This window comes from Triturus cristatus, chromosome 3_1 (assembly GCF_964204655.1).
Source record: "Triturus cristatus chromosome 3_1, aTriCri1.1, whole genome shotgun sequence".
Taxonomy (NCBI): domain Eukaryota; kingdom Metazoa; phylum Chordata; class Amphibia; order Caudata; family Salamandridae; genus Triturus; species Triturus cristatus.
In genome coordinates, this window is record NC_140583.1 from 907,008,927 (window position 1) to 907,017,546 (window position 8,620).

Sequence of the window (8,620 nt, forward strand, 5' to 3'; positions counted from 1 at the left end):
ACTTCAGCTGTGCAGTTTTCTTGCTGACTATTGCACCGTGTCAGCTTTTATTTCGTGATGAAAACGTCAAAAAGATTTTCATTATTTAACAAGAGTCCTGCTCAGAAATGTTTTATTGACTTGAATTTGAAGACTGTGCCCGTCTCTTTAATTGAGACAAAAATGTGACATTCAATTTGATGAATCCCTCATCCTCTTGCACCATTTATTAAGTGCAGAAAACCTGTGATGTCTTGTACTGGATGGTGGAAATTAGTCTTGCACTGCTGGACAGTTTCATGATTTCATTATTTGTTTACCAGCTTCTATGGGTCATTTACTGAATATCCTAATCTTTTGGGTTCTCCTCAGTTCTTTCATTATATCATTGTGAATAATAGTCCATAGTGCAAAGCAGTGGTCTGTGATGGAATGACCATCCCGAAAGCCCCCCTGTTCTATTGGAATTCTCTTGGTTTCAATAGGCCAGCTTTCAAGTTTAGATAAAATAATCTTAGAAAAGATCTTTAGTGAAATTTCAAGAAGGCTAATAAGCCTATAATGTATGGGATCTGTACCACTTCCTTTTTTTTTAAAATAGGCTCAACTATAGACCCTTTCCAAAATGAAGGGTAAAGGCCAGACGTGGCAATCCAACAAAACAAGAAAGAATAAACCATGGTCTACCAAACACTGTCTGATTGAATTATTACTGCAGGAGTGTTGTCAGGGCCAGAGGCTCAAGAGAGCTTTACTCTCTCAATGACTGCTTTTACTTCCTTTATTGAGAAGCAAGTGGCGGGGGGTCTTTGTCCGAGAATTGTCAGGGGTCTATCTGAGCCTGAAGGTCCCCTATATAGGTCAATCAAATGGGTAGCCCACTGATCTTCCAGGATCATACAAACAAGAGTACCACTATTTAGAGCACTAGACCCATTGACCTTTGCCCAAAACCTTTGCTGATCATTGGAGAGGATAATTTTCTGCATCTCATCTCACTTACTATGGTAGAAGGTGCCTTTTTTCAGTGCACAAGGGATTTATATTGTAATTTAAGTTTAGCCAATTCCTGGGAGGGTAAAGTACCTGGATGACGCCTGGCACCCCTGGCTCTCCATCGAACCAGTCGCTTCAGCTCTTGGCAGGCAGAATCAAACCAGCCACCCCTTAAGACAAAGGTCTGCTTGCAAAATCTCCTCACTTATGTTTACTGTGATACAGCCCAAAACTTGGTGTACAATTTTATTATACCACACAATGACATCATCAACACAAGGAAATGTGCACTAGGATTCACTGCAAGGACCGCGATAATGTACCCAACAGGCACTGGACCAAGTAAGGACCAGTTTGCACAAGGAAAAAACATAGGAATTCAAAACAAGGCCAGAACAGTAAATTAGACCAAGGAAACATAAAGAACTCCTGCTGACTAAGCAAATATGTGGTCAGAAGACCAACAGGGAAAGCACTATAATTCAGGATATCAGGTTAAAAAGGAAAGGCAGAAACAAGTTGAGAGTGTGAAGCAAAGAAGTAATACATACAGCTCTTTGCTACATAGGGCAGCCACTGGAAAACAGTGCACTGTAAAAAGCAGTAGCAGGTTTTCAAAATATCACCAGTACAGGCCACTGGAGTAGAAAGCAGAGCTCCCAGTAATGGCAGTTGACGAACAAATTCTGAATGCAAATGCCAGTCTTAAATCCCTCCTTTAAGCTCATACTCACATAATGCGATTAGAACACAAAACAGGTGCAGGATAGCTGCAGCACAGTGCAGGTGAAAGCAGTTAAAATCCTTCCCCCATCTCTCTGCCTGATGGAGGGCAAGAATGTTTCAGGAAGCAACAAGTGGGCAGAAGAAAACTTTAGTCCCGAGATGACGGAGGGAGACTGATTCTCGGGGTTCTGGGTATGACACAATCGATTTAAGGGCATCTCCTTGGATTCCAATGTGTTGGAGTCTGTTGATCAAGATTGAATGGAGACATTGTCAAAGGTGATTGACAGGTCCAAGAGAATGAGGGCTGCCATTTCGCCATGATCCAGGCTGGCCCTTATGTCATTGGTGGCAGCGATCAGAGCTGTCTCAGTGGTGTGGTTTGCTCGCAATCCAAGAGTGAGCGGGGTCCAGGAGGTTATTGTATGCCAGATGTTCGGTGATTTGCTGGTTGTTTGCCTTCTTGAGAACTTTCACTGGATAGGGGAGCAGGGAGATGGGGTTTGAGTTCATGGCAGTGAGCAGGCTGATACTGTCTGCAGCAGAGGGTTGTGGTTCAAAGCTTTTGTAGATGGCGGAGATGTTGCTGTTGAAGAAGTCCTCCAGGGTGGGAGGGTATGATGTCGTTCCTGGTGGTTGCAGGGTTGGAAAACTCCTTGATAATAGAGAAGAGCTCCTTACTGGGGTTTGTGCTAGTATCTATGCAATCTGCTAGGGCATTCTTCTTAGTTTCTTTCAGGAAGTGGTGGTACTAGTTGAGTGCTGTCTTGAAAGTGGTATGATCTCCTATCTCTTTGCTTGCGTGCCACTTTCTTTCTAGTTGCTGGCAGGTAAGATTGGTGGATTTCAGGTTTGCAGTGAACCAAATGGCTATTGTGGTCAGTCCTTTGGATTTGACTGCCTTGGCGGGGGTGTTTGGGTCTGTGCATTCAGTGATCCACTAGGAGACATTTTTCGCAGCCTGTTCTGGGTTGGAAGTTGTGTCTGGGAGGTGGGACTTGAGAGTGTTGCTCCACTGGTCTTCCGATATTTTGTTTCCAGTTTCTGTGCAGAGATGGGGAGCCTGGTGCCAGTGTTAGTAGGTCCCAAGATGGTGAAGTGGACCCTGTAGTGGTCGGTCCAGGTGTGCTGTGAGATGTGGTTATACTTGACTCTGTCGCAGGATGTGAAAATGGGATTGAGCTTGTGTCCTGTGATGTGGGTAGGGTCAGTGACAAGTTGCTTGAGGCCGATGTTGTGCATGCTTTCCAGGTGGTTGGTTGTGTTGGTGTTGCTGTGGTCATTGAGGTGGAAGTTAAGGTCTTCTAGTAAGATGTAGTGCTCAGAGTAGGTGGTGATCGGGGCGATGAGTTCGGGGACGGTGTTGCAGAAGCTGGAGCATGGTCCGAGTGGTCTGTATGTGAGGGTGCCTCTGGTGGTGCTTTTCCCACCTGTGTGTAGTTGGAAGTTGAGGTGCTCCATTATGAGGCTTGTTTCGTCTGAGGAGGTCATGCAGTGGATGGTGTCCTTGTAGATTATGGTGATTACGCCACAGTATTTGTTGTTTTGTCCCCTGGGTGTTATCTTGCATCCTTCGGGGTGGCGATGGCGATGTCCGAAGCAGAGGTGGGGTTCAGCCAGGTCTCAGTGAAGAAGATGACGTGTGGGTTGAGGGATGAGATGGTGTCCCAGATCTCAGTGATCATGTGTTGAGTGGAATGCACTGAAGTTGTTCTGTGGCTGTACTGGTCAGTGTGGTGGATGCAGTTGAGGTAGCGGTGTCTCCAGCATTGTTGGTTACTTTAGAGTTGCAAGTGAAGTGGCAGTGCTTGCAGGTAAACAGTACTCTGGTGGTGCATAGAGATGTGAGGAAGCAGTTGTTGTTGCACCCGGGATCCTGGGTTTGCAGGTCTGCGGTCGTACAGCAGCGTGAGGTAGAAGAACCAGGGTTCCTGGCACGGGGCGTAGTCACGGCACGCACCCACTGCACATGTCTGCTGCATGGCTGTTCAGAGGCCTGCACTAAGTAGGTCCTGATAAGAGGGGTATTGGTAGGTGGTAGTGAGGGAAGCAGAGGGCAGCAAAAAGCGGAAGGAAAGGCGCAGAAGAATGGTGGGAAAAGGCACACGGCAGAAAGAGTGGGGCAAGGAAAAATAAAACACTAGAGGCAAGTCAGGGAAAAAAACCAGGCAAAAAACAAGGCATACAGGCAGAAAAAGGGAATAACCGAGCGGCATATTAACAAGGGCTTTATCTCCGCTTTTTTACTTTAAAAGCCAAAGAAGCGGAGATAAAAATATCGCCCTATCAACAACAGGGTGCTAACATGCAAAATCGCATGTTAGCACCCTTTTTCACTACGCTTCCCTTTGCATCTCTAATGAGATGCAAAGTGGGCGTTCCAGAGCAAAATAATAGGAGAAATGTCGCTAAGCGACATTTCTCCTATTATCAAGCTTTACGCTAACCCTGTTAGAGACAAAAAAGCAGCGCTAACCACTGTTAACGCTGCTTTTTTACGTCTGCTAATTTTCAGACTTAGCCATGTAATCCAATGGGAGGTGGATTACATGGCTAAATCCACCATGGACTATCAACAAGGATATCCCTATCCTTGTAGTTTTATCGCTGCATTACCAGCGATAGCCTCCCAAAATGTCGCTATCGCTGGATTTTTTATCGCCTAGGCGGTTAGCGTTCTAAGCAACTAAAGCTCATGGGCGGCAGCTAGAGATGGGCAGAGGGGAGCTGTCTCGAAGACCTGCTCAATGGGGTTGTGCTGCGGCCTCCATTAAGTAGGCCCTGGGAAGAGGGTGAGCATTGGGAGAAGGGAGTGAGGGAGATGGAGGGCTGCAAATAATGAAAGGAAAGGCACAGGGGAATGGTGGGAAAAGGCACAAGGCAGAAAGAGTGGGGCAAGGAAAAACAAGGCACTGGAGGTCTGTCAGGGAAATACAACAGGCAACAAAACAAGGCAGGGCATACAGGGCAAAACCAGGTAACTAAAGGTTTATGGGCAGCGATGGGCAGAAGCAGCAGAGGGAAGCTGGCTTGAAGACCTGCTACTTACAGGCACTGCACAAATATATCACTACAGGTGCACAGTTCTTCTTCAGCAGTACCTCCAGTTCTAAGCACAACATTTCAAGAGATTTTTCTATATTCTCCACTGTAAGAAGTTGGATTTTGGTTTTGGGAGGGTGAGAAACTCTTCTCAAGCAACAACTACAACTCTTGTCAGGGTGAACCACAAAAGTTGCTAAATTAACCTATGCTTAATCCTCTGGTAATGCGATGCTAGAGCAGTCAAGCTTAACTTAGAGGTAATGTGTAAAATATTAATGCAGTAATAAAGTAAAAACATAACACAAGAAAAATCCCAAACAATTTAGAAAAATAGAGTAAATTCAACCCAAAAAAATGTAGGGAGCTGGCTCTCTATATAGTGGACCAAAATGAGGTATACTGTTTACAGAGTCCAGGCAACCTTTATTGGTTTACAAAGACAAAAAGGATAACAGTAAATGCTCTCTTTTATTGTAGTGTGGGTGGGCAGTTTAGGCTTCTCAGTGGGTAGTCATAAGCCTTTGGTTGTACTCATAGAGGCAACAAATGAGACACACACTCAAAGAATAAATCCAAGACCAATTTAGGAAAACAACTTGTATTTTAAATACAATTTAAAATATTGAATTTCTCAGGTATGTAAAATGTTCACTTAAATGCGTCTTTACGCAAAATGCTTTCCTATGCGAGAAAAAGGCATATACAGTATACAGGTACTTGTAGTAGGTTTCCGGGCTCTGCTTCAGGGCTTAAAGTGGTAGGGAGGTAAGGTCCAAAGTACTACCAGCAGCTAGAGTGTACTGCCCTGGAGGGCCCAGGTGCAGTGGTGCTGGCTGGGTTGGTAGCCTTATGAGGTACATCAAAGGAGAGAGAGGAGGTCATCTACAACCAGGATGCAGAGGGGGGCTTGGGGACAAGTCTGGGAGCTCCCAACAGAGGGCTTGGTTCAAAAGGGCACTGGGTTGCAAGGCAGCACGTCGGTTCTCGGTAACCCTGGCTGTGGTGCTCAAGGGTAGAGGGGTTTGGTCGGCTGGTGCATCGCAGGGCCTTGCGCTTGACGGACCCTCCGGTTAAGGGTGCAAAAATCGGGGCAGCTGGACCACTCTGGAAGTGGGTCTTTGCGGTGCTGACGTCCTTTGGTGGCTGCTCCATCTCTGTGCTGTTGGAGTCCTGACTGGACTTACACATGCCTTGATTGTTGCAAGGGGTCCGGTACCCCAGGTTGTGGTGCTGTGCAGCTCTGGTTGGCCTTCTCACTTGGTGGGGAGATAGATTTGACTTTCTGGAGCACGGAGACCACTTCCTGGGCAGCTGCTGCTTCGGAATGTGCTGGAAGCCTCAGTGCAGTAAACTGTACTCTGCTTATTTTGGTGCCTCAGGACTAGAGGTGAGTAGCTCCTCTACTCCAAGGAAGATTGTTGGCAATTTGCAATGAGCTGCAAGTCTACCAGGGTTCTTGGTAGAGTCTCAGCTGCAGAGTGAGTCTGTTTCTTCACGACTGTTGAGTCTGGTACAGGCAGGCAGCATTGGGAGCCAAACTTCCACAGCAAGTCTTTAGTTCTCATTTTAGCAGCTCTTCTTTGTTCTCTTTTTCTGGGTCAGTTGTAACTAAGTTCCTGGCATCAGCGGTGCCAACTAAATACTCAATTTAGGGGCATTAGGGGGAGTGGCACGTAGCAGCCATTGTGCCACTTACCATTAGGGTGACTACACCCTCTATATGACCACTTCCTGTGGAAAGTGACCCTAATTTCTCTAAAAACCAAGATGGTGGAATTATAGTTTTTGTGTTCACATCAGGTAGCTAACTTTAGGGGTGAAACTTGCCTGAGAAGGTGCTAGCATCCTGACAAGCAACTTTTCCCACCTGTCCTGGACCCAAATGTGCCCTGGGGTGGCATTAACTCTGTCTTTGGGAAGCCTGGGTCTCATATCAAAGATGGCAGAGGCCTTTCAAGCTTCGTCCCTTGATATGCTGCTTGGAGGAGTTGACACCTCTGGTCGGAGAAGCCATAGTTTCTGCCCTCAGAGAGAATGGGCTCTCATGCAGGGGGTTAGAAACCGGCCTGTGGTGTCAGGCTGGTCTACATCAGTCTGCAATTACACTAGAAGATGGCAGGTTTTCAGAGGGCACATCTATAGCACCCTCTGGGTGCATGTATTAATAAATCCACCACTGGAATCACTTCTTTCAGCTGCGGGTGTTCAAAGGAATTTAACTCCCTTCTTTAACGGTTTAGGTATTGGTGAAGCCAAGGCTGGGAATTTTTAAATGAAATGCCTGTAAAAGTTTTCAAAACCTAGAAAGCTTAGTACTTCCTTCATTGGTCTAGGAGACTGCAACGAGTTGTGGCAGATATCTTGTGAGGGCCCATGCTTGCCGCATCTGGAGATAACATATACCACAAAAAGGTGACTGGACTCACATTTATCCAGTTTCACATGGAGGTGGTTATCACAAAATTTCTCAAGCACAGCCCTGTCATGTTCTTCATACTCTGCCACTGATGAGGAGTAAATCAGAAATTCAACGATGAATGCAATAGCATAAATATCCAACATTTCTTTCAGGACTTCATATATGAAGAATTGAAAGGCTGCCAGGTATTACACAGACCAAAGGACATAACTAGGTATTCTTATAACCCAAACTTGGTGCAGAATGCAGTCTTCCATTAGTCCCCCTCTTGGATCCTTACCAAATGATATGCCCCTCGCAGATCTAGCTTCGTGAAGATCTTGGCATGTTTTACTTGATCAAGTAAAGATGGAATTGAGGGCAAAGGATATCGATTTTTTATTAGGATGTCATTGAGAGCTCTGTAGTCTATATAACATCGGAGACCTCCAGTGTTCTTTGGGATAATAAATTGAGGAGAGGAGCCAGGTGATAGGTAAGGTCTTATAAACCAAATGCGTAGCATTTCATCCAAGTATTCTCTTAAGTATATGTTCTCTTTTTCTGTGGAGGCATACACGCTACTGCACAGTATCTGTGCTTCAGAAACTAAAAATCAATACTGGAATCATATGGTCTATGCTGCAGAAGAGAGGACGCCTCTTTTTATCGAATACTGCAGCTAGATCTTGATGGCAAGAAGGCAGCTCAGGAACTACAGTTTCAGAGGTCATGCTATTTCCAAGTGTCTTTCTGTTTCATAGGCACAATGGTGGTTACAGTAGTCTGAACGAAATGACATAAACTGATTTTGTCGAATCTATATCAGGATTGTATTGTGTTAGCCACAGAATACCTAATGTAGCTGGAAACTGAGGGGATCGAAAAAGGTCAAACGATATTATGTTATGTTTATCATGGAGGAAAAGAGTAAGTTCTCCAGTAGCATGTGTGATGGGACCTGATTTAATGTCACTACCATTGATGGTGTTATCTTCATCCATGCTGGCCTTAGTTAGAAAAGGGATTTTCATTTGTGTGGCCCATTGGATGTCCATAAAATCCCCAGTGACACCTGAATCTAACATGATTTGAACTTTAATGGAATGCATTTCGTATTCCAAGTGAGATTTAGCAAGAAATGATGAAAAGAAAGTAACAAACTATCCTGAGCTACAAATTGTGAGACAATCATTCCTTACCTACCCGAAGCACTGGCCTTTACAGGCTTCGGTCTTAAGAGTTTCCCGACTCATTTCTGTTTTAGGTTTTACAGGACAGTCTCTGAAGAAATGTTTTTGCTTTCCACAGTACAGACAAAGTGTATTATTGCGACGTCCTTGTCACTCTTCTTCACTGAGGGGTCCAATTTTATTATTACCAATTTGCATGGGTTCTGATTCGTCTCCTGGTTTCTCAGGTCCAAATTTTCTGTCTTTTTATACCACTATCAGGGATTCAGAACACCCTTTCTCT